The sequence below is a fragment of the Chrysoperla carnea genome (assembly GCF_905475395.1).
Source record: "Chrysoperla carnea chromosome X unlocalized genomic scaffold, inChrCarn1.1 SUPER_X_unloc_141, whole genome shotgun sequence".
Lineage (NCBI taxonomy): Eukaryota > Metazoa > Arthropoda > Insecta > Neuroptera > Chrysopidae > Chrysoperla > Chrysoperla carnea.
The window spans coordinates 15,578-26,382 of record NW_025408091.1 but is presented as its reverse complement, the minus strand read 5'-3'; the positions used below and the strand labels follow the sequence as shown (position 1 = coordinate 26,382).

At 25.5% G+C, this 10,805-nt stretch overlaps 2 non-coding genes across 2 annotated transcripts; both read right to left on the bottom strand.

Annotated features, from left to right (window-relative positions):
* Positions 1 to 3,204: 3,204 nt before the first annotated feature.
* LOC123303822 lies at positions 3,205 to 3,323 on the bottom strand. The gene has a single exon (XR_006535905.1). It is a non-coding gene; the product is annotated as a 5S ribosomal RNA (ribosomal RNA).
* Positions 3,324 to 9,678: 6,355 nt separating this feature from the next.
* Positions 9,679 to 9,797, bottom strand: LOC123303821. Its single transcript, XR_006535904.1, has one exon. It is a non-coding gene; the product is annotated as a 5S ribosomal RNA (ribosomal RNA).
* Between the last annotated feature and the right edge of the window lie 1,008 nt (positions 9,798 to 10,805).

Here is a 10,805-nt window from a genome sequence, read left to right as displayed (position 1 = left end):
AACAGCAGCCAAATATACTGGGGCACCAGCACCTACTCGTTCAGCATAATTTCCTTTTCGTAATAATCTGTGAATTCTTCCAACAGGAAATTGTAATCCTGCTCGGCTTGATCTTGACTTTGCCTTTCCCTTTACTTTACCACCTTTACCTCGTCCAGACATAGCGAATAAATTTATTTAATTAATATTTTTTTTTGTAAATATAATCACACAGATGTGTACGTTACGGGGATTGTAACATAAATGTTTAAAATGTTATTTGGGTATTTTAATTTATAATATTTATAAAATATAAAACTTTAAAAATAAACCAATCACCTTATAGTATTATTTTTAGCCAATCAGAGAGTAGTATTCATTTTTATTGTTATATCCATCTTCGCGTATATAATACGCTAGTTGTATACACGACACGCTCATACATATACTGACTGGTGTTCTGTAACTATCTGTGTATATTAATTGTTTGTAACAATGCCACCAAAAACAAGTGGAAAAGCAGCAAAAAAAGCTGGCAAAGCTCAAAAAAATATATCAAAGAGTGATAAGAAAAAGAAGAGGAAGCGCAAGGAATCATATGCAATTTACATTTACAAAGTATTAAAACAAGTGCATCCTGATACTGGTATCTCTAGTAAAGCTATGAGTATCATGAACAGTTTTGTTAATGATATTTTTGAACGTATTGCTGCTGAAGCATCACGTTTAGCACATTATAATAAACGTTCAACAATCACAAGTCGGGAAATTCAAACCGCAGTTCGATTATTATTACCTGGTGAATTGGCAAAGCACGCTGTTAGTGAAGGTACTAAAGCTGTTACAAAATATACAAGTTCAAAATAAATAAATCGAAAATATTATTTAATTGATAACATAAAAATACATCAACATATAAAAACGGCTCTCTTTTTAAGAGAGCCATCAAATTTTTTAAATAAGAGTAAATTATTTTTATATATACAAAAAAATAAAATAAACAATTATTAATATCATATTTAATATAAAATTTTATATATTAATAGCTTGAATATATCTATTATTAGTATATCAATATTATTAATTTTAAATATAATAAAGGATATCGCGGAATATATATCGTAAATCAGTGTAATGCAAATGCATTACATTACCTTTATTATTTTCATTTTACATTTACTACTTGTTTATGTACGCTTATAATTATTAGAAAAATATTTTTAATAATTTTAAAAAATAAATGAAATAATAAAAATTTAATAATAAATTATTTATTGAAAGTATAAAAAATGGTATAGCAAAATCTTTATTTTCTTTGATTAAGGCGAAATGTTTTATTAGTTATAAATTCGATAATCTCCTATCGATACTTGTTACTCTTAACTTGTATATATAAAAAATATAATAGTATATTAATTTATAATAAAATTTTTTCAAAAATTCAATAAGTTATTGTAAAATAAAATAGATAATATACAAATTATAATTTATTATTGCAGATATATTACAATAAAAAAAAAAAAAAATAAATAAAAATATTTGGTAATGTATGTTATAAACAAAATAATTTGTTGTAAACAAATTATATAATATGTTATATTTATTAACAAATTTATTTACTCTTATATAAATAAAATTAGTGGCTTCCCAAAAAGGAAAGCCTGTTTAAATTTATCGGATGTATTAAATATTCTTTAATAAATTTACTAAATATTTTAAGTAAATTATTATATTTTCTTAACCTCCAAAACCATACAAAGTACGACCTTGTCGTTTTAATGCATATACAACATCCATAGCTGTAACTGTTTTACGTTTTGCGTGTTCAGTATATGTAACAGCATCCCGAATAACATTTTCAAGGAATACTTTAAGTACACCACGTGTTTCTTCATAAATTAAACCAGAGATACGTTTTACTCCACCTCGTCGTGCTAAACGACGAATTGCAGGTTTTGTAATACCTTGGATATTATCACGCAAAACTTTTCTATGACGTTTTGCACCCCCTTTTCCAAGACCCTTTCCACCTTTTCCTCTGCCAGTCATTTTAATAAAAAATTATTTACAATATTTTAACGAACGGATAACACGTGTGTTAACCTCACAAGTATTGTAATGTATGTGAGCGCCGGTACAATTGTGCCTTTTTATATAAAGCATTAAAGATTTTTTAAGCCACGCCTATACAATTTGATTAGTCCATACTCTGATAGCTATCCAATAGGATATGACAACAAAAATTTTGAAATTTCATATAAATATAAATACAACACATTTATTTCGCATTTAAACATTTGACTTTGTAGTATCAAATTGTCGAATATAATTTTTAAAATTGTGTGTTTTTTTGTAAAAACATTATTATTTGAAAATGGCTAGAACCAAGCAAACTGCACGTAAATCAACTGGTGGTAAAGCACCAAGAAAACAATTAGCAACGAAAGCTGCACGTAAAAGTGCACCAGCAACTGGTGGAGTAAAAAAACCACACAGATATCGTCCTGGTACAGTAGCTTTACGAGAAATTCGTCGTTATCAAAAAAGTACTGAATTGTTAATTCGTAAATTACCATTCCAACGTTTAGTACGTGAAATTGCACAAGATTTTAAAACCGATTTACGTTTCCAAAGTTCAGCTGTTATGGCATTACAAGAAGCTAGTGAAGCCTATTTAGTAGGTTTATTTGAAGATACCAATTTATGCGCAATTCATGCAAAGCGTGTTACAATTATGCCTAAGGATATACAATTGGCAAGACGTATTCGTGGAGAACGTGCATAAGCGTTTTAAATGACAATTTAAAAAAAAAAAAAACAAATAAGAAATATTTTCGGTCCTATATATAGGACCAACATATATTATTAAATAAGAGTATATTATTTTTATTAAAAAATATATATATATATATATATATATATATTATTTAAATAAAATTAAACATTATTAAAATTTTGTTATAATTATAAGCGATTGCTATTTCTAAAAATAAATAAATTTCATAAAATTTATATTATTTTATATTCATTTGAAATATTAAAAAAACTTCTCGCTTTAAAGTAACCATGATATGAGTTATAAATGCAATAAAATTTTATACAAAAAATAATATTTATTTGTTGACGAATAATATAAAAGGTTTACATTTCTAAATAACATATATTTATATATGGTGTGTAAAAAAAAAGAAAAGAAGAAAAATAATTTATATTTTTAATATAAAAAGGCAACCGCACACAGTGTTCCCAAGCGGTCACCCATCCAAGTACTGACTGTGCCCAATGTTGCTTAACTTCGGTGATCGGACGAGAACCGGTGTTTTCAACGTGGTATGGCTGTTGCCAGTAATAAATGAAAATTTTTACAAATATATATTTTTCATAAATATCATTAATATTAAAGTATATTATTAAAATTTTCAATGAAGTAATCAATTTAAATATATACTTATTTATTATACCATATATTTTAAATAAAAATGCAACCGCACACAGTATTCTCAAGTGGCCACCCATCCGTGGTACTGACTGTGGCAAATGTTTCTTAACTATTATTTTATAAAATATTTATACAAAAAATAATTTACTCTTATCAAATATTAATTTGTGGCCTGTATTAAGGCCTATGTTATTTTCATTTTTTAGCAAAAATAATGAAATATTTCAATATATTATTAAAGTAACAGATCATTTCTTTTTTGGTGCTGCTTTTTTAATTTTTGTAGGAGATGATTTGGCAACAGAAGCTTTCTTAGCTTTTGGTGCTTTCGGTTTACGAGCAGGGCTACTTTTGGCAGCGGATTTTGTACTTTTTGCTGGTTTTGCTTTAACTGGTGCTTTTTTTGATGCCGCTGATGATTTTGCAGTAACTTTTTTAGCAGCAGTTGATGATGATGGAGTCGCTTTTTTTGCTTTAGGCTTTTTGGCTGCCAATGATGTAGTTGTGGCTTTCTTTTCTTTTGGTGCCCGTTTACTTTTAGCACTCTTTGCTGAACCTTTTGCTCCACTTTCTTTTTTGGATACTTTTGATTTAGCTGAAGAATTAGATGAAGCGGAAGCAGCCAATTTGAATGAACCAGATGCACCTTTACCTTTAGTTTGTACCAAGGCTCCCTCAGTTACAGCAGCTTTTAAATATTTTTTAATAAATGGTGAAATTTTATCAGAATCCACTTTATAATTTGCAGCTAAATATTTTTTAATTGCTTGTAATGATGAACCACCACGTTCTTTTAAATTTTTAATTGCGTTAACAACCATTTCTGATGTACGTGGATGTGTTGGTTTTGAATGTTGTTTTGTACGTTTAGCACCAGAAGCTGTTGCTTTTTTTGTTGGTGTTGTAGAAGCAGCAGTAACCGCAGTTGCTGCAACAGCTGTAGAATTTTCTTCGGCCATATTTTTTTACTTTATAAAAATAATGTATTTATTATAAATATTTAAATGATAAAATATAATAATTCTATCAAATAAAAAATAAAGGTTTTCAATTATATCATTATTCACAATAATATAAGTCCCTATGTAAGTCAAAGTACCATGTAGAAAACACATAAAAATTAAATAGTATTTCTAATTTACTGTCGTAGTAAACATGATTTATTTTTTCAATTTCTATAATATATAAAATAATAAATTATAAATTTAATAATAATATTTATTTTATAAATTAAAATATATTTAATTTTTTTATTAACAATTATTAATAAACATAGTTTAATATTAATTATTTCAATCATACAAAACAATAATATTTTTAAGGTAAACTTAAAAAGTATATATTTTTATTTTTTATTTAATATCGATTTATTATAAATTATTAGTATATAAATAATTAAAAAATTTAATATATAAATATATATATTATAGTATAAGATTTCATTTTTAGAAAAACTTTTTTTGTCAATAATGAAAACGTATTATTATGAAATGTGTTAATCGAACATTGACAAAATATATTTCATTAGAAAATACTTTTATTTATGCATTAATATCAATAATTAACTATTAAATTAATTTTTTCATAATTATATAAAGAAATTTTATACTGATATAAGTATTTATATATTATAATATTTATTTTAAATATAAAAAAATTTATGACAAAATATATTATTAGAGTATTTGTTGAGATTAATATAAGATTATTTTAAATAAGAATTAATTTATATAATTATTAAAATATTATTAATTTTATGTTATGTAATTTTAATAAAAATAAATAATAATAATAATAAATATACAAATTTTTTAACAATTTAAATTTTATATGATCTAAATAATTTTGTTAAGTACGATATGAGAAATCATTGTAAGCTTCGTTAAGAAACTTTGTAATATAAAATAATAATAATAATATTAAATATATAAATAAATAAAATAAATTTGATATATATTTTTAGTTCATTCTGTGTATAAATCAAAGGATACCGAATAATTGGTAACGGATGCGATATATTATAGTATCGAGTATTAAAACATAATATATAAATTTATCTTGTTATTCAAATTTTTTGTTACTTAACTTATGTATTTAGAAAATTTATAATATTATTTATATAATTGACATAAAATCTTATAAATTGAAATTTTATTAATATGTATCAAAAGAAGAGAGTAACGTATTGATATAATATCAAAGGATACTGATTATTTAAATAACGAATACGTCATATATTGTTTGTGTAACGAAGTTCACTTGGCCATCTAGTTTAAAATAACATTTTCAATAGAAAGTTTATATGCTTTGTTTTTTTTTTTTCTTTAATTATTAAAAAAATAAATTGAAATTTAATTCAATCAAATTTTATAATAATTTTAAAAAAATTTTTCCTTTTAAAAAATATTTTGTGATGTTGTGATAATATGTATTAATACAAGTGCATCCTGATACTTTTATCTCTAGTAAAGGTATGAGTATCATGAACAGTTTTGTTATCTAATGATATTATTTTGATAATATTTTGTGTATATTCTTATAATATTTTGTCTAAATATCATCATAATACAATATTATTTTGATAATATTTTATGAATATTCTTATAATATGTTACCTAAATGTCATCATAATATGATGAATTATTTCCATAATAACATATAAAAAAAGAAAAAAAAAAAAAGAATCATTAATTTATAATTATTTAAATTGATTCTTTAAAAAAATATTATAATATATTATTTATAAAAATAATTTTTACTCTTATTTTAAATAAATTTGTGGCCTTTTATTAAAAGGCCTATGATCGATGTATTATTATTATAAAAATTAATGCAATGTTTTTAATTTATGCTTTCTTTTCAGTTTTCTTTGGTAATAACACTGCTTGAATGTTTGGTAATACACCACCTTGAGCAATTGTTACACCAGATAATAATTTATTTAATTCTTCATCATTACGAATTGCCAATTGTAAATGACGTGGAATGATACGTGTTTTTTTGTTATCACGGGCAGCATTACCAGCTAACTCGAGAACTTCTGCAGCCAAATATTCCATAACAGCAGCCAAATATACTGGGGCACCAGCACCTACTCGTTCAGCATAATTTCCTTTTCGTAATAATCTGTGAATTCTTCCAACAGGAAATTGTAATCCTGCTCGGCTTGATCTTGACTTTGCCTTTCCCTTTACTTTACCACCTTTACCTCGTCCAGACATAGCGAATAAATTTATTTAATTAATATTTTTTTTTGTAAATATAATCACACAGATGTGTACGTTACGGGGATTGTAACATAAATGTTTAAAATGTTATTTGGGTATTTTAATTTATAATATTTATAAAATATAAAACTTTAAAAATAAACCAATCACCTTATAGTATTATTTTTAGCCAATCAGAGAGTAGTATTCATTTTTATTGTTATATCCATCTTCGCGTATATAATACGCTAGTTGTATACACGACACGCTCATACATATACTGACTGGTGTTCTGTAACTATCTGTGTATATTAATTGTTTGTAACAATGCCACCAAAAACAAGTGGAAAAGCAGCAAAAAAAGCTGGCAAAGCTCAAAAAAATATATCAAAGAGTGATAAGAAAAAGAAGAGGAAGCGCAAGGAATCATATGCAATTTACATTTACAAAGTATTAAAACAAGTGCATCCTGATACTGGTATCTCTAGTAAAGCTATGAGTATCATGAACAGTTTTGTTAATGATATTTTTGAACGTATTGCTGCTGAAGCATCACGTTTAGCACATTATAATAAACGTTCAACAATCACAAGTCGGGAAATTCAAACCGCAGTTCGATTATTATTACCTGGTGAATTGGCAAAGCACGCTGTTAGTGAAGGTACTAAAGCTGTTACAAAATATACAAGTTCAAAATAAATAAATCGAAAATATTATTTAATTGATAACATAAAAATACATCAACATATAAAAACGGCTCTCTTTTTAAGAGAGCCATCAAATTTTTTAAATAAGAGTAAATTATTTTTATATATACAAAAAAATAAAATAAACAATTATTAATATCATATTTAATATAAAATTTTATATATTAATAGCTTGAATATATCTATTATTAGTATATCAATATTATTAATTTTAAATATAATAAAGGATATCGCGGAATATATATCGTAAATCAGTGTAATGCAAATGCATTACATTACCTTTATTATTTTCATTTTACATTTACTACTTGTTTATGTACGCTTATAATTATTAGAAAAATATTTTTAATAATTTTAAAAAATAAATGAAATAATAAAAATTTAATAATAAATTATTTATTGAAAGTATAAAAAATGGTATAGCAAAATCTTTATTTTCTTTGATTAAGGCGAAATGTTTTATTAGTTATAAATTCGATAATCTCCTATCGATACTTGTTACTCTTAACTTGTATATATAAAAAATATAATAGTATATTAATTTATAATAAAATTTTTTCAAAAATTCAATAAGTTATTGTAAAATAAAATAGATAATATACAAATTATAATTTATTATTGCAGATATATTACAATAAAAAAAAAAAAAATAAATAAAAATATTTGGTAATGTATGTTATAAACAAAATAATTTGTTGTAAACAAATTATATAATATGTTATATTTATTAACAAATTTATTTACTCTTATATAAATAAAATTAGTGGCTTCCCAAAAAGGAAAGCCTGTTTAAATTTATCGGATGTATTAAATATTCTTTAATAAATTTACTAAATATTTTAAGTAAATTATTATATTTTCTTAACCTCCAAAACCATACAAAGTACGACCTTGTCGTTTTAATGCATATACAACATCCATAGCTGTAACTGTTTTACGTTTTGCGTGTTCAGTATATGTAACAGCATCCCGAATAACATTTTCAAGGAATACTTTAAGTACACCACGTGTTTCTTCATAAATTAAACCAGAGATACGTTTTACTCCACCTCGTCGTGCTAAACGACGAATTGCAGGTTTTGTAATACCTTGGATATTATCACGCAAAACTTTTCTATGACGTTTTGCACCCCCTTTTCCAAGACCCTTTCCACCTTTTCCTCTGCCAGTCATTTTAATAAAAAATTATTTACAATATTTTAACGAACGGATAACACGTGTGTTAACCTCACAAGTATTGTAATGTATGTGAGCGCCGGTACAATTGTGCCTTTTTATATAAAGCATTAAAGATTTTTTAAGCCACGCCTATACAATTTGATTAGTCCATACTCTGATAGCTATCCAATAGGATATGACAACAAAAATTTTGAAATTTCATATAAATATAAATACAACACATTTATTTCGCATTTAAACATTTGACTTTGTAGTATCAAATTGTCGAATATAATTTTTAAAATTGTGTGTTTTTTTGTAAAAACATTATTATTTGAAAATGGCTAGAACCAAGCAAACTGCACGTAAATCAACTGGTGGTAAAGCACCAAGAAAACAATTAGCAACGAAAGCTGCACGTAAAAGTGCACCAGCAACTGGTGGAGTAAAAAAACCACACAGATATCGTCCTGGTACAGTAGCTTTACGAGAAATTCGTCGTTATCAAAAAAGTACTGAATTGTTAATTCGTAAATTACCATTCCAACGTTTAGTACGTGAAATTGCACAAGATTTTAAAACCGATTTACGTTTCCAAAGTTCAGCTGTTATGGCATTACAAGAAGCTAGTGAAGCCTATTTAGTAGGTTTATTTGAAGATACCAATTTATGCGCAATTCATGCAAAGCGTGTTACAATTATGCCTAAGGATATACAATTGGCAAGACGTATTCGTGGAGAACGTGCATAAGCGTTTTAAATGACAATTTAAAAAAAAAAAAAACAAATAAGAAATATTTTCGGTCCTATATATAGGACCAACATATATTATTAAATAAGAGTATATTATTTTTATTAAAAAATATATATATATATATATATATAAATTATTGAAATAAAATTAAACATTATTAAAATTTTGTTATAATTATAAGCGATTGCTATTTCTAAAAATAAATAAATTTCATAAAATTTATATTATTTTATATTCATTTGAAATATTAAAAAAACTTCTCGCTTTAAAGTAACCATGATATGAGTTATAAATGCAATAAAATTTTATACAAAAAATAATATTTATTTGTTGACGAATAATATAAAAGGTTTACATTTCTAAATAACATATATTTATATATGGTGTGTAAAAAAAAAGAAAAGAAGAAAAATAATTTATATTTTTAATATAAAAAGGCAACCGCACACAGTGTTCCCAAGCGGTCACCCATCCAAGTACTGACTGTGCCCAATGTTGCTTAACTTCGGTGATCGGACGAGAACCGGTGTTTTCAACGTGGTATGGCTGTTGCCAGTAATAAATGAAAATTTTTACAAATATATATTTTTCATAAATATCATTAATATTAAAGTATATTATTAAAATTTTCAATGAAGTAATCAATTTAAATATATACTTATTTATTATACCATATATTTTAAATAAAAATGCAACCGCACACAGTATTCTCAAGTGGCCACCCATCCGTGGTACTGACTGTGGCAAATGTTTCTTAACTATTATTTTATAAAATATTTATACAAAAAATAATTTACTCTTATCAAATATTAATTTGTGGCCTGTATTAAGGCCTATGTTATTTTCATTTTTTAGCAAAAATAATGAAATATTTCAATATATTATTAAAGTAACAGATCATTTCTTTTTTGGTGCTGCTTTTTTAATTTTTGTAGGAGATGATTTGGCAACAGAAGCTTTCTTAGCTTTTGGTGCTTTCGGTTTACGAGCAGGGCTACTTTTGGCAGCGGATTTTGTACTTTTTGCTGGTTTTGCTTTAACTGGTGCTTTTTTTGATGCCGCTGATGATTTTGCAGTAACTTTTTTAGCAGCAGTTGATGATGATGGAGTCGCTTTTTTTGCTTTAGGCTTTTTGGCTGCCAATGATGTAGTTGTGGCTTTCTTTTCTTTTGGTGCCCGTTTACTTTTAGCACTCTTTGCTGAACCTTTTGCTCCACTTTCTTTTTTGGATACTTTTGATTTAGCTGAAGAATTAGATGAAGCGGAAGCAGCCAATTTGAATGAACCAGATGCACCTTTACCTTTAGTTTGTACCAAGGCTCCCTCAGTTACAGCAGCTTTTAAATATTTTTTAATAAATGGTGAAATTTTATCAGAATCCACTTTATAATTTGCAGCTAAATATTTTTTAATTGCTTGTAATGATGAACCACCACGTTCTTTTAAATTTTTAATTGCGTTAACAACCATTTCTGATGTACGTGGATGTGTTGGTTTTGAATGTTGTTTTGTACGTTTAGCACCAGAAGCTGTTGCTTTTTTTGTTGGTGTTGTAGAAGCAG